General features: G+C 40.9%; 1 protein-coding gene across 6 annotated transcripts in view; it reads left to right on the top strand.

Annotated features, from left to right (window-relative positions):
• GPRIN3 (GPRIN family member 3) overlaps positions 1 to 25,803 on the top strand; it is a 187,673-nt gene that overhangs the window by 11,104 nt on the left and 150,766 nt on the right. The window contains exon 1 of one of the 6 annotated variants that reach the window (XM_033958950.1): positions 49 to 157. The exons of the other annotated variants lie outside the window; for them this stretch is intronic. The gene's annotated coding sequence lies outside the window, so the exon portion shown is untranslated. Of the gene's footprint in view, positions 1 to 48; positions 158 to 25,803 lie in introns of those variants that run through there. 6 annotated transcript variants of the gene reach the window in all.

The raw sequence follows: 25,803 nt of genomic DNA on the forward strand, positions 1-25,803 counted from the left end.
AATGCTGATGAGCCATGGAAAGAGTGTGAGATGGTGGACTTTTCAGAAGAGTCTGAACCCACCATTGAGAAGCAGTTTGGAAGCTGTGAACCGATGGATATTGGTTTTTCCAGTGAGCCTAGTGAGAGGCTAGAAGTCATGGACACAAGCTGAAAAGGTGGGGAGTGTTTGATATTTTTCCTTACCTGTTGTTTTTGGTGAAAGCTTGGAACTGTGTTATTTTTGGTGTGCAGCAGAAATGTCTCATTTTTTTAGAGATATGTTGTGAAGATTCTGTTGCTGTGTTTTGCTTTATAACTTCTTGAGCAATTCACTACGGAGCTTTTGGCTTACGCTCCTTTCCACACAGCTGGAGACTAAATTACTTCTGATAAGCTACTGCAGGGAATGTCAGCCACGGAGGAGCTCCGTTTGGATAGATTCCTTGACTGCAGTCAGACAGTGTCAGAGTGCTTCAGCTTGAACAGTTTATCTTTTGCTTATGAAAAATTCATTGCCATACCTGTGTGTATGTTTACTCATTGCTGAACTTACTTTGTCCCATTTAGGCTGGTGAAGAGGACTGAGCTGTAGAAATTGAAGCCCAGCCATAGTTTTGTTTTTTGTTGGGGGGGGGAGAGTTATTTTCTGATTTTGGAAATAAGGCCAGTTGTGAGATCAGTGTGGCCAGGTTGGCCCAGCATTATATGTTTGGGCTTTTGCATTAATGTATTTGGAAAATATCACAACCTACTTGAGAACCTCAGAGCAACCTGACTCTGGGTCAGGAATAAAAGGCTAACTTTATTTCGTGAACCTCTTTGAGTGTGTGTATTCCTTGCTTGCTTGCACTATGGACATTTTACTTGCTGTTTTACCCCAGGCTGTTGCCTAGTGTGCCTGAAGGATTCCCTAGTTGGAGGGAACAATAGTATATATCGCTGTGGCCCAGGCTCGCTGCGTGTTTCAGGAGCCCACGGGTTGCGACAACTTATAAAGCCACTTTCCCTCCTTTCTACCCTGTCTTTCCTGAACAGATTATAGCCTGGTATAACTACGTCCCAGTCATGGTTCTCCATGAACCACGTCTCCGTGATCGCCACTATATCCAACTCCTCTTCTTCCATCACAGTTTCAAGATCCAAAATCTTGTGTCCCATACTTTGAGCATTAGTATATACTGCTTTCCAGACATTGCCCCCTTTTCCCATCCGTGTAGAGGTATTCAGTGATTTACTTACCTGAGGGTTTATACTCACCCAGGAGCTATGATCACCCTACCCCATCACTTCTAGTTTAAAGCCTTCTTCAGTTGCCTATATTTGGTGGATCCCGAGTCTGCCTCATGCTAGGGCAGGCTCTGTTTCAATATAATCCCAAACTTCAATCAGAATAATTTTATTCAACATGTCTTTTCAAGCTATGAAAGTGTAACTAGGCCTATGGAGCTTAGTGTATCATGTAAGATACAAAGGTCACCTTCATCTTGGCACTGTACAGTAGATCTCTAATTTAGCCAAGTGTGTCACATGACTGCACTGTCTTGCACTATTCTCGTTGGTTGTAATTTCTAATTTTTGCTTTGAGAGAAGACACTGATTCTTAAACTGCCAGCGACATTTATTAGGAAAACTCAGGTCTCTACACCTGGAATCTCTAAGAATGGAGGCCATATCATGCTGAACAAATTGAAGGTTCTGCTTTTTCAAAAGCACTGTAAAGGAGGAAAAGTCTATAGTCTGTTATTGAGAAAGACATGGGGGAAGCCACTTCTTGCTCTGGATCGGTAGCATGGAATGTTGCTACTCCTTGGGTTTTTGCCAGGTACTAGTGACCTGGATTGGCCACCGTGAGGATGGGCTATTGGCCTTGATGGACCATTGGTCTGACCCAGTAAGGCTAGTCTTATGTTCTTAAATTCTTTATTAGCAATTACAACATTATAAGAGTACAGTCATTCCTTCCACACTCCAAATGCAGCAAAATCTTTATATCCCTGGTGCTAGACTGAGCCCAAGGTGGTCAAATGAATGCTTCCCAAGCAATTGGCCTCAGGGTGGTGTATGAAAAAAGTAATACTTTGAAGTACTGCTTAGATTAGAGAAGGTAAGAGAACGCTTTACAGTTTTGAAGTTAGGAACATCTTGAAGGAAGATGAGTTTCCTATCTTATTTTATAAAAGTGATTAGCTCCAAAATTGCCTGAAGAATTTAATTTTGCTAATGAAGGTAACTTCCTTCCCTAGAAAGAAAATTCTAGCCTTGAAGATCAGACAAGTGGTGTTACAGAAGAGGGGTTGCTGTCATCAGGGTGATAGTAAGGGAGTAATTCAGTAAAATGCGCATAGATGAAGGTGCCCCAGTGTAGAGTGGGGAATGCCTGTGGTTTGAAACCAGTCTTCATAAGTGAATTATTATTGGGATACATCTGTCAGATACACTTTTATTCTTGGAGATTGAATAAAGCTATAGGATCATTGTCTTTGCCCCTGATGAAGATGCAAGCCAAAACATGGCTGTTTCGGGCTCATGTCAATAAAAGTGACTTTTGCCATACTGCGATGAACTGTGTGTTTTATCCAACCCGTTTCATACCATTAAGACTGATTCAAAATACGGCTAAAAGATTGATTTTTAATTTACAAAAAATTTGATTATGTGACATCTTATTATGTTCAACTTCATTGGTTACCAATACAGGCTGGGATCATTTTTAAATTAGGATGTCTTTGTTATAAATTTCTTAACGGTCTTTTGCCTAGTTATTTGGTGGAACATTTCGATTTTCATTTAGGATCCCAGAGAAGAACCATTTGTTTTGCTTTTGCCTCGGTAAAAGGTAGTGCACACAAGAAATTGTTGAGTTGGATGCTTTCTCATCACATAGTTCGATGGGAGTCTGTGTTTCTCCCTCTAGTAAATAATGCATCTTCTTATTTAAATTTACATTTTAAGCATAAGTTTAAAAACTGTTATATTTACTAAATTTCTGGGAATCAGTGTTTGTATATTGATGTAGCACTGTATTTAATGATGTCAGATTTTTTTGCTCCATAAGACGCACTTTTTCCACCCCCAAAAAAGTGGGTGGAAATGTAGGTGCGTCTTATGGAGCAAATATAACACACACATAGTACCTTTTTTAATTCTAGCGGTCCAAGGCTGTATCGGCAGGAGCTTTCCATGCTCCTGCCCCTCCCTCACTGGACAGCTACCTCTGAGTCCTCATCTCTTGCGGCAGAGCGGCGCACATTGCAGGCGTGAGCTTTTCATGCTCCTGTCTGGTCCTGCACTGCTCCCTGAATGGCTTCCCTCACTTCTCGCGAGAACTGACAGCAGCTATTCAGGGAGCAGCTCAAAGCCCAAATAATGAAATTACGACTTGTCTTATTTTGGTCACACCATCAGAAGAGAGAGATCACTGGAGAAGACATCGTGTTCAGGAAGATCGAAGGAACCAGGAGAAGAGGTCTTTGTACAATTTAACAAAATATGAGGAACTGGTCTAGGTGCAGGGTAAGCAGAAGGCTGTGGTGTGATGCTCACATGTGCATTCAGCCAGTGCCACCACTGCCACATCTGCCCTCCATCGTGTAAAGATCTTGCATTTGCTGCCAATCCATTTTTATCAGTATGTAACCCCCTCCTCCCCTATTCCTCTTATATTTCTTCCACTTCTCAGCAATAACTCCACACCCCACCCCACTCCCTATACTCGCTGGTTCCACCTGCTCTCACTGAGGTCTCGTACCTGGCTTAGTCTTCCCCCTCAAAGAACTTGGTCTGCATAGGAACTTAACCATAGCTCAGTCCTTCATCAGGTAAAGTTCTCAACATTTGCTAGTAGCTCTTTTTCTCAATTTGTAACAGCCCCCTCATGCCCTCATTCCTCTTGTACCCCTACCTGATTTTAAGAACATATTGCTCCCCTTAGGATACTCATTTGTTCCACAGACTCTCTCTCCAAGGCCTCACACAGAGCATCATTTTCCCCCTTTTCCTCCCCCTCTACACATCATTTGCACTGAATAAGAACTTATCCCAGCTAAGCCCCTCCTTCCTGTGACCAGAGCACGCTTCCTATTTCCCAGCCTCTGCACTGGAAGGTGGGAGCATTGAACAGCTATACAGACTAAATTCTGAGTTTGGCTGTCCTGCCCTTCCCTGTACCACCATCTCCAACCTCAGCCCCAGCATCGTGCTGCTTTGCAATGCCTTCCCTCCCCCCCTTTGAGGGTCCAACGGCTCCAGTTAATCCCCACCCCCACACACACATTCTTGTGAGTCTGACAGCTCCAGCCTGCCTCCTTCGTTTCTAGCACAGCACCATATCTCCCTCCCTGCCTGTCACTGATGCATACCTTGGAGCCAGCTGATCCCCAAACAGGCCTGCTTGAGACCTTCACTCTGCCAGGTCCCTCCTTGTGATGCAGCTTTCTATCTTTGCAGAAACAGGAAGTTGTATCATAAGGGGGGTCCTGGGAGAGAGAAGGCCACGAGCAGTGCTGTGTGGAGATCAGTTGGCTCCAGAAGGTATGTGCCAGCAGCAGTGAGGGAGGGAGGGAGGAAAGAAGATTTGGAGAGTGATAGTTGTGGGGGGTTTTCCCCAATGGGAGCAAGGTTTTTCACCATTCCCGCAGGGCAGTAAAAAGCTTTTCTCCTGCATCAGTGGTCAAAAGTCCTTTTTTTTTTTTTTAACTACAGATTTACTGCAGCTATGCTAAGGAACCTCTCCCCATGTCATTCTCTATCCATGAGCATGAACTTTGGGCTGAAACTTGAACCTGGCTGGATTCCCAGTGACTGAAGGATATGGATCACATGCATAGGGAGACGTGAAAACAGAGATTAGAAGTCCTACCAGGAAATTATAGCTAGCTTAAATTATATAGTATAATACAAATTGCAAAGCAACAAATCTAAATATGCATACACAACTGTGGGGACATAACGGGGTTTCCTCATCAAATTTGAGAAATGAACACTGCAACTACAAACCAGGGATACATTACAGAGCAAGTAAAAGCTTCCCCTCCCCCCCCTCCCGACAAACACCAAATACTAATGCTTTCTGATGGACATGGCTAGGACCTAGATGTTAGACTAGTGAAAAGACTGTAGTGGGTAGGACCTCGCATTCCAGTGGAATCGGCATTACCCACTCTCTTTATACCTTGATTCATCCTTTTCCTTCACAGTGGCATGGATGTCAGAACATAAGTTGATGCTCCCTTTTCACCATGGTATTAATCTTCTGTCTTGACAGCAAATGCTTCAGACATCAGCTGGAGCGCCTATTTTGGCTCCCGACTCGGGAGCCTTTTTACAAACCAAGCAGGTGTACCATATCAATCACCTGGTGCTCAGAACAACACTTGCTCCTCCTGAGTGTTTGCACATAGTTTTCAGGATCAGTCTTATTTAATACTGATTGGCCATCAAGGAGTAGGCTAGTGGTTCGAGCAGCTGACTGAAAACCGTGGAAACAAGTTTCAATCCCACTGCTATGCCATGTGATCGTGGGCAATTCACTTAACCCCCCGTTGCCTCAAATACAAGCTTACATTGTAAGCCTCTCTGGGGACAAGAAAATACTGACCATACCTGAAAATAACTTGCTTAGAATGACTTGAGAGAGACCTGAACTAAATTCAACAAACAGGCGCAAGTACTCTTTGTCTGCTGGGAACTGCCATGAATTTGGAACTCTTGAGATTTTTCTCATTGCATTAAAAGTTATGCCATTTAAAACCTTGGAAGTCGGAACCACATAGCAGATCAGCTGAACAGAGAACTTCGGCCCTGCAAGTGATCTCTGGGCCGTTGCACCTTGCTGTGCCAACCTTGAAAATGCAAAGATGCCCCTTTTATTATTCAGTGGGCTCATCCCTGAGGACTGGGTTGAAAACCACTGCTCTATCAGACACATAGGTCACAAAATGGTTCAGCTGGCCCAGGTGATCAGGTCTGGTTACATATCTCCTGGTGTCTGTATGGAATGTTTAGATGCAGTTTCCAAGAAATTCAATTGGAGATTTTGGCTTTAATGTCTCACGTTTAAATCCCAGGGAACAATATCAAAATTATACTGTTTAGTTTTCTGCAGTTTTTTCTTTGCCTTTGCCTCTAGTTACTATGGGCAGCACTTTTTTCTTTTGTTCATTCAGGGGTGCAGTAAGATGAATGAAAGCGATTTGTTCCAAACTTTTTTTCAACCTAGCCATCAGGATAGCCAGTCTAGTTTTCAAATATATGCAAATCTTTCTCGTATATTCACTGTGGGTAGAGCAGGTGTCCTCAACTCTGCCCTTGAAAGACACCTATCCTATCACCTCTATCCCCTATTCTCTTCAACATCTATATGTCCTCCCTGAAACTCCTCCATCTTCCCCCCTAGAAACACTTTACACTTATGCTGATGACATCCTTGTCCTCCTCGAGACCGACTCGAACCTCACCAACCTCTCTGAGAATATATCCTCATGTATAGTAAACCAATCCTGGGCCCTCACCGTACAAATGAAACTGAACGAGTCCAAAACTACTTTGGCTCAGCCCAAAATTAGATCAGCTACCCACCCTCATCCTACTGTCCTCTGGCACCACACTGCAGCTTGAGTTCTCTAGCAAAATTCTGGGCATCATCATTGACTCTACACTATCCTTCAACAACCACCTCAACTCCTTGGTAAAAAAATGCTTTTTCAGCCTTCACATGCTGAGGAAAGCAAGATCCTGCTTCCATCAACAACACTTTGCTGTCCTCGTACAATCCATCATCCTTTCCAGATTGGACTATTGTATCTCCATCTACTTAAGCCTAACAAAGAAAAGCCTTCAAAGACTTCAGCGGATTCAGAATACCGCAGCTAAACTAATCTTTGCTAAAAGTAAATTTGACCTTGTCTCCCCATTCCTGTCCAAACTTCACTGGCTTCCAGTAGTCTCTAGGGTCCACTTTAAATGCGCTTGCTTAACTTTCAAGATCCTACACAGCATCCTTCCTCCCCTTATCCCACTATCTTGGAATTCCTCAAATCCTAACATCACCAGATCCACCCAAAAATTCAAACTATCCTTCCCCTCATTAAAAGGCATATCCCATGCAGGAAAACTAGGGACATCCCTCTCCTTCAGAATCACAGAGCTCGGGAATAACCTTTCTACCCCACTTCGGAATCTGGGCGCCCTCCAACTTTTCCGAAAACATCTGAAAACTTGGCTATTCTCAAAAATGTAATATTTCCACCTCTTTGTTATACTAAGTCCCTCTAAACTTTCTCTATACTGTTCTGTAACCCTCATATGAGTTCCTTCTCTATACCATTTCCTGTAAACCGTGCCGAGCTCTACGATTGTGGAGATGATGTGATATACAAACTTAAGGTTTAGTTTAATTTAGGATGTCCACAATGAATACGCATGAGAGAGATTTGCATGCACTACCTTGAGACCCCTCTACGCAAATGAAAACTGCCATGGGGCATGCATGTTGAGTTAACTCAGGGATAGACAACCTTTCTACCCAGAGGACTGCATGAATATCACTGCTATCCCAAGCAGGCTGTAGAAAATAAATTAACAAATGTGCCATATAAAATCACTGCCAACAAAACGTTGATCAATTGTGATTGGATATGGGATCATTTTTTTCTCTTCTTTCCCACCCCCCTTCCTAGGTCTTCAGCATCTCCCTCTTTCCTCCCCAAAATAGTAATCTGAATTTCTCTTCTTCCCTACCTACCTTCCTCCCTCCCTCCCTGGTCTCCAGCACCTCTCTCCTACCATCCATCCACTTCTTCCCTCATCTGTGAGCTGTTTCAGTCATTTTCCCTCGCTCTCTTTGGGAGTGTCAAATTTACAGGTGCCATAGGGGACGGCATGTATCTTGCTGGCATGGAGCCTTGAGCATATGCTGGCTTCCAACCCTTCTGAAACAGGAAGTTTGGAGAAGGCAGAAGCTGGCAGGCCTTAAGCACACACAGATGCTCAAGGCACTATGCTAAGTGTCGCCTCTGTTAGGGATTGTAGATTCACCACCTCAAGGGAGTGAGCTCAATAATTATAAACAGTTTGCAGGTGAGAGGGATGTGGAAGGTTCCAATGCTTATGGTCTGGCAGGCCACAGGTTACCTACTTCTCTGGTAACTGAATAGAGTTTAGAATATGCATCTGGAGAGAACTGTGCAGGAAGGGGAGGGTTGATAGTGTGATGATGGAAATGTATCTTAGAGATATTTCATGCACTTGTTCTTCTGACCTATTTTCACCTATATTTGCTGAGGCTGATTTGGAGAAGGAGGGCCAAAATGCATTGTCTACTTTTCTCCTAATCTAAGAGCAATGAAAAAGAAATTAATGTATTCTTTTCAGTTTTACTAATTACACCTAAAATTGTACATCAGTCATACATGTTAGTGTGTAATGCAGATGTGTAACAGGGCACATGAAGCCTTATTTTGGTATGACACATCTTTGCTAAATATAAAATCAATTATTGTGCAAAAAAATAGATCATTGAATCTGGTTCCCTAGAACGGTCTGTGCACATTTTTCGTGTCACGATGCATGCTAAAAATGGATTGTTAGCTGCTAAGGAGGATTAAGTGGTATCATCTGTGTAAGAAACAACATAAAGCCTATTAATGTGCATTTAAAATTGGCAATTTTTATAACTTTGTCTCTGCCTGTGTTTATAGTAGAGCATAGTACTTCCCTGAGATTTACCGTAATTAGTCTGGCAGTTGGAGCTGTTTACATAAAATGATCACTCGGCTTCAAAACCTACTGGTTCCTTATAGTTTGTTTTATAGTTTCAGTTCGAAAAATGTGGTAATGGGTTCAAATATTATTAGTTCTTTATATGACTTGGGCTCCTGCCTAAATTTACATTTTGTCTCATAATTTGTGTGCAGTGGTCTAAAGAACTAGGTCAAAATTCCATATTAACGCAAGAAATTGCAGCTCAAATTATCCAAAACAGACTTTTTACATAAATACTTACACACTCTAAGGCTGAAAAATTACTGCACAGATAAAAATTCAAATTTTTTTTCTAGCTTTAACTGGAATATGTCAGCCTTGAAAATGAACAGCTCTTTCTATTTTGTTTAGTATGAGAGGAAGTTCAATTGTTACTGTGTTTCTGCATGCATAGTCTGGAATTCTTGTGGTTCCTCCTAGTTCAGTTTTTTCTGAATATTTCTAATTTGTTCTGCATTTGATGAGGGTTTGTATATGTTCATTTTTTTATGAACAAGTTATAACATTTTATTAGTATTACTTTCTGTCAGGATGGATTGTATTTAAATCAAATCAATTTAAATCTCTATTTAGAATGACTTGATTTAAGTCATGGTTTTCTCTTTGTATTTGCCACTCAGTCCTGCCCAAAAAAGGAATATTTGTTTCACCTTTTTTATTTCTTCATAACAACTGTATCAAAATGACTTGTAACATGCAGTAATACAGTAATAATAAATATTTTTGCTCAAATATGAAAATTCCTCAAAGCAGTCGTTAAGAAATATGATGAAATCAAAACATTTACCAGCCTGCCTGTTCAAACATAATACTTTTGTCATCTTCATCAAAGTGTTTTTCATGATGCTGTTTCATTTCAGCCACCAGGCCTTGCATTTTTTTTGTTGCAGTGTTTGCATTTTGCACGCATGCCTTCCTTACCCTTAGGTAGAGGAACTTCATTAAAATTTTCCCAATCTGGGTCTCTTAACGGCCTTATGTCATTATAGTTTTTCTCATCCAAGGAGAGAATATGATAAACCTCAAGCTGTACACACAAAGATCCAAAGGCTTGTGGAGTACTCTGCTCAAAAGGTTTCACTTTCATTTTTACTTCTTGCCCCTCCCTCCTCCCACATAGCTCCTTGTACAGGTATTTAAACTTAAGGCCAGATTCTCTACATGGCACCAACATAGACATAATGACTGGCAGCCACTAAAAAGTGGCTGCCAGTCATGTATCAATCATGTGATGGTTCCAGGGTTTTCCAGGCTTACACTTCCAGCACCTATCTTTATTATGAATTGCTCTTACGTAGGTGCTTTAGGCCACGTAACACCACATCAGGCATTAGCCACACCCATAGTGGCATTAGGCAGCCTAAAGCGCTTACAGAGGTGTGATTCCAGTACTGACTTTTTTAGGCACCAGTAGGCACCTTGAAACTCAATTAAAAAGTCATTTAAATGGCGCTTTATTTTTTACTGAATTTGGGTGCCTACTTGCGCCTATATAATATGTGCCAGTTAGAGAATCTGGGCCTCAGTACTTAAAAGGTAAGGGGTTGATTCTGTATACATTTATTTGCAAAGGAACAATGGGGCTAAGGTCATTTTCTCAACTCTATATTTTATAACTTTTTTTTTTTTTTTGCTGTGAAGCAGCAGCTTGTTATCTATGCAGACACAAATTCAGTTTTGAGACATGCAAAACCAAGCATCTGTGATAATATCTTCTAGATAGAAAATTGCCCATGATATTATGAATGGATTAAGGGAATTAATTTACCAAAAAATTTAAACATTGCATGAATATAAACTTACAAAGCCACACTAGCGGCTGCTCCATGCTAACAGCCCCGAAACCCATAGAGAATTAAAGGGCTTCGGGGCTGTTTCCGCGCGGCAGCCATTAGCGCAACTTTGTAAAAGAGGCCAAAAGTCTCATGTTTGTGTTTTCTTAAAATATTATTTGTACTTCTTTGTATTCATAATTTGGCATCCACCATACCTGTGTTACTTGTTCTGTTCTATTTGGAAAAGTTTCAATAAAAATATTTGAAATAAAAAATATATTAAACACGGGGGTCACTCAAAATTGTTTTAATATATATTTTTTATTTCAAATATTTTTATTGAAACTTTTCCAAATATATATATATATATATATATATATATATATATATATATATATATATATATATATATATATATATATATATATTAAGCAATTTTGAGTGACCCCCGTGTTTTATTTTTTTCAAAGCACTCAAAAGCTCCTTAAGGTTTTTTTGTCTCATGAAAGCAATTCTGAAATGTGTATATTGAAAGGTGGAGTGCATCTCCATTATATTCCAGTGCCTCCACAAAACCCTGGCAGCTTTATTTATTGAAGGGGAAAATTGTAGAATGCGTGTTACCACAATCTTTTTTGGGAGATTTAACCCTTGGAACAAGTAACAATTCCTTATTTAAATGTTTTGCTTGTTTATACGCTTGCCTGAATAACTTGTAATCCTTATTTAATAATGAATAACTTTTGGACTATAATGTATCTTAAATAGAAAACTATTTAGATAAGTTTTTTTCTCAAAAAAACATTGTGTTTAAAAATAATCCAAGTTAAATGAAAAAAAAATCTGAATTTTTAATTTTTTGGGTAAATCATCAATCTTTATCCCCCTGTTTTCTGTGTAGAAATCTGTAGCAGTCTATCTTGTTCTTTCTTCCCCAATAGAAAGTCTATTGGGGTTGTGGGGTTTGTTGTAATATCATACAGTGCAGTTTTACCACTAGTTCAGCTTATGTTGTGTGGATCCTGGAAATTTGTAGTGTTATAGGGCTCCTTTTACGAAGCCACGTTAGCGGTTTAACATGCGTAATAGCGCACGCTAATTTGCCGGCCATACTAGCTGCTACTGCCTCCTCTTGAGCAGGCGGTAGTTTTTTTGGCTAGCACAGGGGTTAGTGCGCACTAAAAATGTACATGCAATAAAGCCGCTAACGCGGCTTCGTAAAAGGAGCCCATAGTGTGCAAAGTTTGCTCAAGATTCTGAATGTGCTTTTTGCAGGTGTTGTATTATGGCACAGGGAAACTTGCTGTTAATGACATATGGGGTGATTCTGTATTTACTTACTTAATTTATTTATTCATTCACTTTTTTAGCCCATCCTCCCAAAGGGGTTCAGAGCAGGTTACAAATCGGGTACTCAAGAATTTGCCCTATATCTGTCTTGGCAGGCTCACAGTCTATCAGGGGCAGTGAAGGATTGAGTGACTTGCCCAGAGTCTCGAGGAACAGCATAGGTTTTGAACCCACAACCTCAGGGTGCTGAGGTTGTGTTTCCAAATATTAGGCCAAAGAGAGGTGCAAAGTTGCAGTTCGCTGAGCACAAATTGTAGAATATGTTATTTCATTAGTTCGTAAAGGTTATGCTATTTTGCACAAATTGAAAACTGTTAGGAATTATTTTGATGAAAAGGCTTTTTTGATGCTATTGTCTGTCATTATTTCTTTCTCATTTGGACTGTGTAAATGCAGTTTTGGGAAGGATATTAAATGAAAATTTGAAAAAAATTACAGACCATGCAGAATACGGCGATTTGAATATTGGGGCATATATTTGATCGTATTACACCCTTATATTTGCATCATCATTGGTTGGCTGTGAATTATAGGATCCTCTTTAAATTGATGGTCATTATCCGAGGAGCTTATTACACCATATTTGATTGTTGATGCCATTTGGAGACATTGTTGATGCCATTTATCCTTGCACAACATTTGCAATCTTTAGATGCATTGAAATTGCCAATTCTTTCTCTGGCTAAGGGCTCCTTTTACAAAGGTGCGTTAAGGCCTTAACATGCGGAATAGCGCGCGCTAGCCGCTAACGCCTCCTGTTGAGCAGGCGGTAGTTTTTTCAGTTAGCACGTGCTATAGCGCGTGCTAATCCGGTGCATGCGCTAAAAACGCTAGCGCACCTTTGTAAAAGGAGTCCTAAGGCTCGCTTAGCTACGACAAAGAAGGGCGCACTTTTTTTTTACTTCTGTGTTGTGGAATGCATTTCCACAGGCTTTGCGGACTGAAAGATCTTTACCGCATCTTAAATGCCTTTTTTATTTTTATGTAGTAATTTCAATTATACATATCAAGTATAGATATACAAGAAAAGAATAATGTTGGTGAAGCATATTTTACAAGAAAACATTTTCAATGTTACTTTCCCTGGGGATTAGCAGGCTTGATGCTTTGGGTAGTTAAGAACATAAGAATAGCCATACCGGGTCGGACCAATGGTACATGTAACTCTGTTCCTCTTTCCACCGTGGCCACTCCAGGTCACCAGTACTTGGCAGAAACCCAAATAGTAGCAATATTGCATGCTGGCTTCCCCTGTCTCAATAGCAGACAATGGACTTTTCCTCCAGGAGCTTATCATACCTTTTTTCAATCCATCTACTTTAACTGCTGTTACCACATCCTCTGGCAACGAGTTCCAGGACGTAACTATTTTTTGAGTGAAAAAATATTTCCAAGTAATTTCAATGTGTGTTCCCTAGTCTTTTGTAATTTTTGCTAGAATAAAAAAAGTATTCACTTGGTCTACAATACAAAGGAAAAAACACAACCCCCAGGTCAAACCACTGTGTGAACGAATACATTTATTTAAAGTGTCAAATTTCAGTTAAAATTACACTTCAAATAAATGTACGGTATTTGCTCACACAGTGGTTTGACCTGTGTCCCTTTCCTACTTTTTTTTTTTTCTGTTCCTTCACTTGTTCTACACCACTCAGGATTTTGTAGACCTCAGTCATATCTCCCAGCCGTCTCTTTTCCAAGCTAAAGAGCCCTAACCTCTTTAGCTTTTCCTCATAAGAGAGGAGTCCTATCCCTTTTATTATCCTGGCTGCTCTTCTTTGAACCTTTTCTAATTCCACTATGGGCTCCTTTTACTTATGTTAGTATGTTATGTTACTTATGTTAGGCCGGTAAGTTTGACATCGGTTCCAGGCAAGATGGTAGAAGCACTGATAAAGGACAGCATCTGTGAGCACATCGAAAAAAATGGGCTGATGAAAGCGAGCCAACATGGCTTCTGCAAGGGAAGATCGTGCCAAACAAACTTACTGCACTTCTTCGAGGGGGTAAACAGCCATTTGGACAAAGGGGAACCTGTAGACATCATCTACCTTGACTTCCAAAAGGCCTTTGACAAGGTACCCCATGAGCGGTTACTTAGGAAGCTGTGGAACCACGGGGTGGAAGGGGACGTACACAGATGGGTCAAACACTGGTTGGCAGGCAGGAGACAGAGGGTTGGAGTGAAGGGTCACTACTCGGGCTGGAGAAAAGTCACGAGTGGAGTTCCGCAGGGGTCTGTACTTGGACCGCTGCTGTTCAATGTATTTATTAATGACCTGGAAACGGGGACGAAATGTGAAGTTATAAAATTTGCGGATGACACTAAACTCTGTAGAAGGGTCAGAACTACGGAAGAGTGTGAGGCCCTACAAAGAGACCTAAGCAAACTGGAGGAGTGGGTGAATAAATGGCAGATGAAATTCAATGTAGGGAAATGCAAGGTCATGCATATAGGGAGAAAGAACCCGATGTTCAGCTACCAAATGGGGGGATTAGTATTAGAGGGAAGTAACCTTGAAAGAGATTTGGGTGTACTGGTGGATACAACAATGAAGTCAACGGCGCAATGCGCAGCAGCCGCGAAGAAGGCGAACAGAATGTTGTGTATTATTAAAAATGGTATTACGACCAGAACGAAAGAAGTCATCCTGCCGTTGTATCGGGCAATGGTGCGCCCGCACCTGGAGTACTGTGTTCAGTATTGGTCACCGCATCTTAAGAAGGATATGGCAATACTTGAGAGGGTCCAGAGGAGAGCGACACGAATGATTAAGGGCATGGAAAACCTTTCATACACTGAAAGATTGGAGAAGCTGGAGCTCTTCTCCCTGGAAAAGCTCAGAGGAAACATGATAGAGACCTACAAGATCATGAAGGGCATAGAGAAAGTGGAGAGAGACAGATTCTTCAAACTTTCAAAACATAAAAGAACAAGAGGGCATTCGGAAAAATTAGAAGGGGATAGATTCAAAACAAATGCTAGGAAGTTTTTCTTTACTCAGCGGGTGGTGGACACCTGGAATGCGCTTCCAGAGGATGTAATAGGGCAGCGTACGGTACTGGGGTTTAAGAAAGGATTGGACAATTTCCTGTTGGAAAAGGGGATAGAGGGGTATAGATAGAGGATTATTACGCAGGTTCTGGACCTGTTGGGCCGCCGCGTGAGCGGACTGCTGGGCACGATGGACCTTAGGTCTGACCCGGCAGAGGCATTGCTTATGTGCTTATTTTTTGTTTAGCGCATGGCTTGCGTGCGCTAATCTTCAGCACACGCTAAAAACGCTAGTGCACCTTAGTAAAAGGAGCCCTATATCTTTTTTTTTTTTTTTCTTTTAATATAAAAATCAGAATTGATTGCAATATTCAAGGTGAAGCCGCACCATGGACTGTTAGTCATACATGTATATATGTACTTTCCTATTATAAATTGAAGTTCTTTTTTCATATTTTAATTTGATTTTTGTTTGAGCACTGCTGCGGTTTAATATACGATTAAATATATTTTTAATGAGAAGCGAGTATGTTTGTTAAGTTAAAATAACAGTGAGATGTTTTGATTTCATGTATGTGCATTTTATGAGTTTAAAAATCATGAATGTATTATTTGTAAGCCAGTAAAGATCTTCAGATTGTGTAGGCTTTAGGTTTTTTTTTAATTTTTAAATAGATTAAATAAGCAAACATGCAAGCAGTATACCAAATTTAATAAACTGTAACTATAACAGCATTTGGACACCAAGATTGTTATAGAATACTAGTTAAATTTGGCATCTACGAGGACTGATTGAAAAGTAATTGAGACTGCCTCTGTTTTTCTTTCCAAGAAGTAGACATGGCAGTTCTGTGCTGGTTCTTGTGAAGCGGACATCGACATATCTTAAGGTGGCCAACCAAGTTGAAAAGATGACGGTGAAAGCTAGAAGGATGCTATGTGCATAGGAAGAGGTATGGCCATTAGGAAAAAGGAGGTATTGATACCCCTGTATAAGACTCTGGTGGGACCTCATTTAGAATTTGTGTACAATTCTGAAGACTGCATCTTCAAAAAGATATAAAAAGGATAGAGTCGGTCTAGAGGAAGGCTACTAAAATGGTGTGTGATCTTCATCATAAAGCATATAGGGACAGACTTAAAGATCTCAATATGTATACTTTAGAGGAAAGGCGGGAGAGGGGAGATATGATAGAGACATTTCAATACCTATGTGGTGTAAATGCGCATGAGTCGAATCTCATTTGAAAGGAAGCTCTGGGGCAAAGGATGAAGTTAAGAGGTGATAGACTCGGCAGTAATCTAAGGGGATACTTTTTTTACAGAAAGGCTGGTACATGTGTGGAACAGTCTCCCGAAAGAGGTGGTGGAGACAGACTGTCTGAATTCAAGAAAGCATTGGATAAGCAAGTGGGACCTCTTAGAGAGAAGAAAAGATCATGGTTACAGCTGCAAAAATATTAAATGTGAAGGCCGCTACTTTGAAAAAGAAAAATGTTTAGATCCTGCAGAGTCATCTGATTCTGAATTTGTTTTTAATCTTATAACTTTTCAATCAGCCCTCGTACTCGGAGAATAGTTAAGCTCTGGAACACATTGCCAGAGTATGTGGTAAGAGCAGTTAATATTGCTGATTTTAAAAACGGTTTGGACAAGTTCCTGGAGGAAAAGTCTATAATCTGCTATTGAGATGGACATGGGGGAAGCCACTGCTTGTCCTGGATCAGCAGCATAGAATGTTGCTACTATTTGGATTTTTTTGCCAGGTACTTGTGACCTGGATTGGCCACTGTGGAAAAAGGATACTCAGCTGGATGGACCATTAGTCTGACCCATTGTGGCTGTTCTTATGTTATGACAAAATTCAGGATGACGAAAATAAGTATGACTCACCAAGGAAGAAAAGACCTCAGTGTCTAATAGGGGCTGTAAACACAGCACACCCACATAGACAAACTAGTCACAAATATCACTTGTAACTAGTAGACACATCCTCGGTCAAAAACTCCCAAAAATATTGAAGACGCAAAGTAAAAATGCAAAATTTCAACCGTCTTGATTTTTAACAGTCTTAATTCTTATTTCAAAAATTTTCAAAAAGACCACTTATCTGAAAATTGCTGTCTTCACCATAAATCTTCATACATTAGAACGTAATCCTGGAGCTTAGAAGCAGGAAAAATCACTCCGTAGGAGACAAACTCAGAGCATAGCAGCTACTAAAGAATTTTGTGAGGATATATATTTATTGGAATATATTTATTGGAATTTTTTGTGATATATATTTATTGGACATCCTCTCTTGGTTCTATTTTGTTTTTGTTCTTATGTTCTTACAGCTAGGCACGCTCACTTAAGTTGTATCAAATGTGGCACTTCAGTGCATAAGTTATGAACATAAATGGGACCCATGCCTGTGCCTGCCCAAGCTTCACACTCATGTATGTCCCCCTCTTGTGTTTACATGCTATGCAAGTAAGTGTATACTCACCTGCATCCTGCATAAGTGCAGGTATTCTATCATTTTAGCACACAAATGGCCATTACATTTAGGTGCAAAAGTTATAGGACAGGAGGGATAATTCCAATTGTTTTTTCATTTATACAGGATCATTCTTGTGGTTGGGCCGGGCTATATGATATGTGCTTTAGTAATCGTATGTCTTGTGTGATGGTTCCATAGGTCTGAACCCTGACTTTTTAAGTCCTAGCAATTTTTCTACCCGCTGCTTATCTGTTGCTCTGTTTCTTTCTTATCTACCTGGTCGCTTCCTTGTTGACAACAAAAACAAAAAAAACTGTGGATACAGATGTTCTGGAGATAATTTATTATATACTGACATATAAAAACATGAAAATTCAATGAAAAAAAATACAGTGGTAAAAATCCAACCGGACCCTACACGGTCCATATTTCGGCGAACAAGCCTTCCTCAGGGGTCCAATTGTTTGCAAACTCACATATAAAGAATTGGACTGAAAACAGTCTATTGTCTTGAAACATGTGAGCAAAGAACACCGCAGACAAGCTGAAGTAGCAAAAAAAACACTTCCTTGTTGACAGCAGGAGAGTAGCACCAGTGGCAAAATGAGCCAGGCATTCTTTAACCTGCCTTTCCAGCTGCTAGCACCTCTCCATCTGCTCTCAAAGCTGTTTGAGAAATCTGTGCTCTGGGGGCAAGGTGCAAATACAAATATTGGCTCCCAGGCTGAAGACTGTTGTTATGCCATTGGTTGCTTGGCACACAGGATGGGCAGACACAGCAAGAGGTGCAGGGAAGATGCAAGAAAACCCAAACCAAAAAGAAATAAAATAAAAGATGTGCCAAAGTAAACCAAACAGTCAAAAAAGGAATAAACTGGCTTTTACATAAATACTTAGACACTCTAGGAATGATTTTTAAAGGCACATATGTGGTAAGCAGGTGCTGCTTACCAAATAAGTACCAGTAAGAGGGATATTCAGTGATATTGAGCAGATAGCGCTGTTGACCATGGGCTAGATTCACTAAGCCCACCGATCGTGTTTGCAATCGTGTACCAACCCGATTTTTCCTCCGACCCGATTCACTAACCTCAAGGCCGATCAACCTCCGATCTGATACCATCCCCACATGCAAATGAGGGGAATGGCATGCAAAAGTAGGAAGGCAAAGATTCACTAACAATTTCAGGAACACCGACTGGGCTGGCTGATCAAAATAGAAGCGACTGCTGAGAGCCAGTCGCTCACGTCCCTATCGATTCTCCTGAGCATTCTCTCCTATGGTCCCCTGAAGTAAGCAACCAGCTGAGGCACATCTCCTGCTCTCTGCCACCCTTCCCCCCCCCCTGTTCTGTTCTGTTTCAGAACACGCTGCAGTGCAGCTCCTCTTTAAACCCGCGGGTTAAAACCACGGGCTTGCAAGTGTAGACAGGAGCCACGCGTTTCATCACAGATCCGCCACTCATTTTTCCTAAGAAATCAGAGCCACAAACTCATAGGTGCTGTTGAGCAAGGGATTAGTTAATTTCTTATGGCATGGAATCAAATGAGAATCCTATTGGAGAAGCCACGCATGCACCTCCACCCGAGTAAAAAAGTTTTTAAAAAATTACAAAAAAGCAGAGAACAAGCACATGCGCAGACCATCTAGAGGCAAAGAAGATGGTCTGCACATGCGTCGGGATTGCTCTGCAGTAATCTGTGCAGTCGCTGTAGGGCGGGCCTCCGATCGCAGTCATTTACATGAGGCTTGGTAATCGGTCGCCCGGGAAAGACTTGTCCATGGATCGGACAGGTAAGGGGGCTTTAGTGAATCTAGCCCTTTTTCTTGTGATTGCCTAATATCTGGAGGGTGCCCTGCCCCCCCCCCCATTCTCCCCTTTACTATGCCACTTGATGTAAAACATAAAGTAAGGGTATGAATTATGTGATATACTGACTTTCTCTGGTCCAACCAAAACAGTTTACATATTACACACAGGTACTTTCTGTGTCACTAGTGGGCTCACAATTTAAATTTTTGTTTTTGTACCTAGGGTGATGGACGGTTTTGTGATTTGCCCAGGGTCACAAGGAGCTGGTACAGTAGTTCCCTTGGTTCTTAGCCCATAGCATTAACCATTTGTGTTATACTGTTGTCACTAGACAATCAAGGAAATCTATGCAAGCACCTGTACTGCAAAATTATCAGCCGCCCTCCATAGATTTTCACAGTCTTCAGGTAAATGACTTTTCTGGAAACGTCAATCGCTCCTCCTAAACTTACTTGCTCCACTTCATCACTTCATCATGCTTCTATTCTTTTCTCTCCTCTCTTCTACCTTCCAAAGTATTTAGATCAATGCTGTCTTGTTAAAATGTTTATTTTATTTTTATTTTTCCTCTAACTCTACTTTTCACTTCTCTATTACCCTCCAGGTACTTTAGTTAGATTGTGAGCCTTCGGGACAGTAAGGGAATTTTTCAAGTACCTTTCTTATTTCTAATCTTAATGTATATTTTCTGTAAACCGCTTAGAACCTAACGGATGTAGCGGTATATAAGAAATAAATTACATTACATTACATTACTTGTGGGCACAAAATAAGATTGACTAAATATCTGTCGAACAAAAGACAAGAACACAGATTTGGCCCTTTTGTGAGTGAAAACTTTTTTACCTGCTTGTGTTTGAGTCCTGCTTTCAGATTGCCACCACAAATCCTTTCTGGTTATAATCTGAAGCCGCAGTTGTGAAGAGATCATCACTTAGTCAAAATTGCTTCCATTTTCATCTGTGCCTTTGAGTCACTTTTCTTCTTGTGCCAGAAAAGATGAAAGTTTAGGTGGGATTTTTCCACCCACATATCAACCTCCTCCCCCCCCAAAAAACTGGGTTTTACTAAACTGCAGAAGAGCTTCTTATGGCGGGCCAGCAAGGTAAATGCTCCGACGCTCATAGGAATTGAATGAGTGTCGGAGCATTTACTTTGCCGGTCCACAGTAAGAAGCTCTTTGCGGTTTAATACAAAGGAGCCCAAAGAGATTTGGCATATCCTTTTCCCAGAAGACTACCAGATTATTCATGAGAGAAATAAAGTTTACTATTTTAGTTAAGCAAAGTTAGTTAAGCAAAGTTCCGTGTGTTTGAAATTTGTAACATGATGCAATAAAGCAATAAGCAGGCTGCCACTATCGGTCAGGATGCGTTCTCAGGAATGGATTGCAATGCGCACATGCATGTCCTCATCTTATAAACATGTGACAGTAAGTTTGATTGTTGTTCTAAACCTGGTGTTTGTTTTTAGTATATTTCAAGTACAACCCCACCAACCTTTTTTTTCACACTAAAGAACATAAAAGCCATTGTTTCAAAGTCCCTAATGAGGATGGCAACAGTGCCAAATTCCCTGCCATGAATTACAATGAAATGCAGTGGATCAAGCTTCAAGTTTTATTAAGAATCTGATCTACCCCTTGGGGCAATGAGACTTTGTTTGATGCAGAAGTTCTGTCACCATCTCCCCCTGCTTGAGAAAAAGTTCTATTGTGCAATCAAAATGTCTTCCTTATTCTACTTATCCTTCCCCTCTTTCCTGAAAGCAAAAATCCCATAACTATTCATCTGCCTGTCAGCATAGCATAGAAACTACCTTTCAAAGAGAGACCTGTTTTTACATGCAGGAACTGAGCTGGGAAGGAGGACAAAACTCCAGTGAAATACCATTAATTGGGGTAATAAAATGTGACATATTGGGGGGGGGGGGGGGGGTTGATGTTCAAAGCAATTTAACTGGCCAGCAATTTAACTGGCCAGAAACTTGGCTGGTTAAATTCCTTGTTCAGGGCTAACTGCTAATTTTTCAGTAGCACTTCACTGATTAGTGCCTCTGAAAATGACCAGTCAGTGACTGGGACTGCATTAATTGCATGGGTTAGGGACTGGCTTAGGGGTAGACGTCGGAGGGTAGTGGTTATCCATACTGTATACTTAAGTGCTAGTGGTATGTGTATATGTGCATTTTATTATGTGCAAGTATGAGTACTGCCCAGACTACTCTAATTCCACTACATTTCTCCCTCCGTATTCATGGTTTCAGCATTTGCAGTTTCGATTATTCACAGTTTTTAGCTTGCTGGCTCCTCCCCCAAATTACATCAGTTTGCATAGAGAAATCGCTGATTCCAAGCGTTTACAGAGAAAATCGCTGATTCTCAACACTTTCTTCACCGTGTTTTGCCTCTCCTTCAGGAACAGACCAGGTCTCCCACCATGTTATTCGCGGTTTCACTATATTCACGATGGTTTTTAATAGAAGCAGTGAATAACATATGAAAAAGTTATTCACGTGTTTTTTGTATTTGCTGTTCTGTTAATCCCCTATCACCGCGAATACGGAGGGAGAAGTGTATATCTTTTTTTTTTAAGATGTGGTAACCAGAATAGCACACAGTATTCAAGGTGCGGTCACTCCATGGAGCATTATAATATTCTTATTTTTGTTTTCAATTCCTTTCATAATAATTTCTAACATTAGTGATGACACGTAAATCCTTTTCCTGGGCCGTGACTCCTAATGTGGAACACTGCATCACGTAGCTATAGCTCTTTCTCACATCACGTAGCTATAGCTCTTTCCGACATGCGTTACTTGCTCACATTAAATGTCATCGGCCATTTAGATACTCTGGGCTCCTTTTACGAAGCCGCATTAGCGGTTTAACGCACGTAATAGTGCGTGCTAATTTGCCGGCCGCGCTAGCCACTACCGCCTCTTGAGCAGGCGGTAGTTTTTCAGCTAGCGCGGGGGTTAGCGCGCGCTAAAAATGTGCATGTGATAAAGCCACTAATGCGGCTTCGTATAAGAGCCCTCTGCCTCACAGTCTCATAAGCTCCTCTTGCAATTTAACTTTCTACTTTTGTGTCATCAGCAAATTTAACTACCTTACTAGCTATTCCCATCTCTAGATCACTTATAAATATGTAAAAAAAACAGTGATCCCAACATGGACCTGTGGGGAACTCTGGGGGACTGATTCTAAAAGGGTACATTAAGTTAAGTGCTCCATAGGTGTCTAACTTAATTGGCAAAATACCCTTAATAGCCTCAATAATTGGTAAAAACAACAACAAAAAATGCTATTGGGTGATAGGTGCCTTTCGCATGGGGCTTAGCGGTGCCTAACACTAAGGGTCTGTTTTACAAAGCCACGCTAGCGGCTGCTGCGCAGTAACGGCCCTGAAGCCCATAGAGATTTAAAGAGCTTTGGGGCTGTTGCCACGCGGCTTTGTAAAACAGGCCCTAAATGGGCATTTCTATGGGCGGAGCATGACTTAAGCACTGCTAAACACAATTCTCCAGAAACTTAGGCACCTAAATTTTACATAAGTGCTGCTAACCATGATTCTGTAAATGGCTCCCTACTGTTTATCTTTCTCCATTGAGAAAACTGACCATTTAACCCTACTCTCTATTTTCTATCCTTTAACCAGTTCTTAATTCATAATAGGCCATTACCTCCTATAACTTTATATATTTCCTCAGTAATCTTCATGAGGTATTTTGTCAAATGCCTTTTGAACCTAGACACACAATATTGACTAACTCATCTTTATCCACGTGTTTATTTATTCTGTAAGATAGTGAGTGGATTTTAAGCCTGTGCACACACAGTAGTATCTACAGATAGCAGGCGGGGAGTTTCCTGCCCCAATATTACATAGGCAGTTTCTCAGTTCTTGTATAAAACAAGTTTGAGTGTTCTTAAATGTGTAAGCAAAGTGTGCTCTGTGGACTCAATTTCCCAGAGTGCTTAGCTACTCCCAGAGGGTGTGACTGCAGCATACTTGTGCCCGCCTTCTTCTTCAGTGTGGTAGAGAACAGTATCCATTTTGTGAGACCACGTGGCTGCATGAAAACTTGGGTCTAACATTGTCTTCTCACCAAGTTCTCACCCTTTATTTCTGATAGTTTAATACAGCTTGGCTTTAGTATCTGAGCACAATGTTACTCACTCAAAAGATCAAATGATGTGAAAAATCAGTTTACCAATATTAATACAAGATCCTCTCAAGGTAAACCACTGAAATTTATCCAACTAACTGAAGGAAAAAGGCATTTGATAATAGAAGCAGTAATGTGCTTATATTTCTCCCGCTATTAAGAATGAGTTGGGTGTTTGATTTGATGTTAAAAAATTTTGATAAGCCATAGAATTAATTGAAAATCCAAAAATTAAGAAGTAGACGGGAACAATAAGTTCATAATAAGCTGGTAATTGACAGCAAAATTACTGTGAAGATTGTTTGGTCTATGAAAGATACCCATCACCACAATAACCAAAGGAGAAAAGTATATGCACAATGTTATTCCCCACAAGGTGTGTGGACACACTCCGAGTTTCCCCATGGATAGGATGTGCTGGTTGAGTGAGAAGATTCTGTAAACAAAGTTGGACTGCCTTGAAATCATCAAACTGTGTAGTATTTACTGTTGATGGGCAGACTGGATAGGCTATATGATCTTTATCTGCCATCTGTTTCTGTTTTTCTTTGTAAATGAGCTAACATCTGGCTATTCAAGGTTAGGGACATGTCCCCTCACAATTAAGGGAAATAACTTGAGCATACTTCTCTAAATGTATTGAAGGATTCCAGAATCCTTCAGGTAGAAAGCACAAGAGGAAAGGGCAGAGGAACGGAAACAAAGGCATATGGGGGCAGGGAGGGAGAAGCTCAGGAATTTATGAAGCACAGAGAAAAGAACCACACATGAGCAGAGCCACAGTGAGAGAACATGTAGGAAAGACAGAAATGATGGAAGAGACAAGGTGTAGAGGCATCAGGAAGACAATGATTTTACAAAGATTAAATGAAAAGTATTGCCTTTACCTCCATAATTCATTACTTGATGGCAGCACTGACACACTACATGTATTTACATGTTCTCCAAAATCTCTTCCTTTCGCTTCAATTAGTGAGAAGAGGCTGTGTGGAAGAGGCTGTTTTGTTATTGTTTGTGACTGGCTGGTGGTCCTCCAGGACAGGGTTCGGAACCACTGACTTAAAGGGTTACATTGCGAGAAGAGTTTGGAATCACAAGAAATAAATTTTGTTGCAGCGTGACAATGATAGGCTTCACACAGCACAAAGCACTGCAAAGGCATCAAGACATCATGACTTGACTTTCATTTGTTTATTAGAATCATAATGTTGCCCTAATGCATTTTTTGTGAATGAAAGAAATATTCAACATTCTTTCTCCTGCTCTGATATATGAAGAGCAAAAGCAAAGGTAGTCCAAGGAAGGAGGAACAACCAGTAGCATGCAAACAAATGTATTGAAGGACTTGACTTGGCCACGTTTCGGCAACTGCCTCTATCAAGATTATTCAACAGAAAGTTAATCATATCAAGAAATTGAATCTTCCTGGATCAGTGTTTCAGTAAATTGTCTGCTACTGGTTGTTCTTCCTTCCTTTGACCACCTTTGTCGTTGCTGCTTCATCTGAATTCAAGAGGGCCTGGGATAGGCATGTGGGATCTCTCAGAGAGAGAAAGAGATGGTTATTGTGGATGGGCAGACTAGATGGACCATTTGGCCTTTATCTACCATCATGTTTCTATGCAGAAGGTTATACTCCTGTTTTTCCTTTTCACTCTGCTAGATACCAGTCTGCTTAACTCCCTTCCTTTGTCCTGCACTAAGGACCTGCATTTCAAACTGGCATGTTAGTAGTGACCCATCATTGCTTTGCAATGAGCTTGGAGAATGAGGGTGAGTAGGACACTTAGGTAAGAGCCCAACCAAAACTAAAGCTTTGGGCCAAAAGCAAGACTGCCGCTGATATTCATCACCTGGTTTCAACCTAACTAAAAATTTAAGTTTGGTTGTGTGAATTTGAACCAGTTAACGCTGCTGGGGATTGTCAAAGCTTGCAGTCTGCATCCCTCTGCTAAACCTACATTATCTAAGGCAGTTTATAATTTAAATAACAAAAGACCATATTTTATCTCCAAGCAAAATAACCTCCACACACAAGGACCACAGATAAAGAAAACATAAGAATTGCCGCTGCTGGGTCAGACCAGCGGTCCATCGCGCCCAGCAGTCCGCTCACGCGGCGGCCCCCAGGTCAAAGACCTGTGCCCTAACCGAGACCAGCCCTACCTGCATTCGTTCTGGTTCAGCAAGAACTTGTCCAACCTTGTCTTGAATCCCTGGAGGGTGTTTTCCCCTATAACAGACTCTGGAAGAGCATTCCAGCTCTCCACCACTCTCTGGGTGAAGAAGAACTTCCTTACGTTTGTACGGAATCTATCCCATTTTAACTTTAGAGAGTGCCCTCTCGTCCTCTCTACCTTGGAGAGGGTGAACAACCTGTCTTTATCTACTGAATCTAATCCCTTCATTATCTTGAATGTTTCGATCATGTCCCCTCTCAATCTCCTCTTTTCAAGGGAGAATAGGCCCAGCT

Source organism: Geotrypetes seraphini, chromosome 1, assembly GCF_902459505.1.
Source record: "Geotrypetes seraphini chromosome 1, aGeoSer1.1, whole genome shotgun sequence".
Lineage (NCBI taxonomy): Eukaryota > Metazoa > Chordata > Amphibia > Gymnophiona > Dermophiidae > Geotrypetes > Geotrypetes seraphini.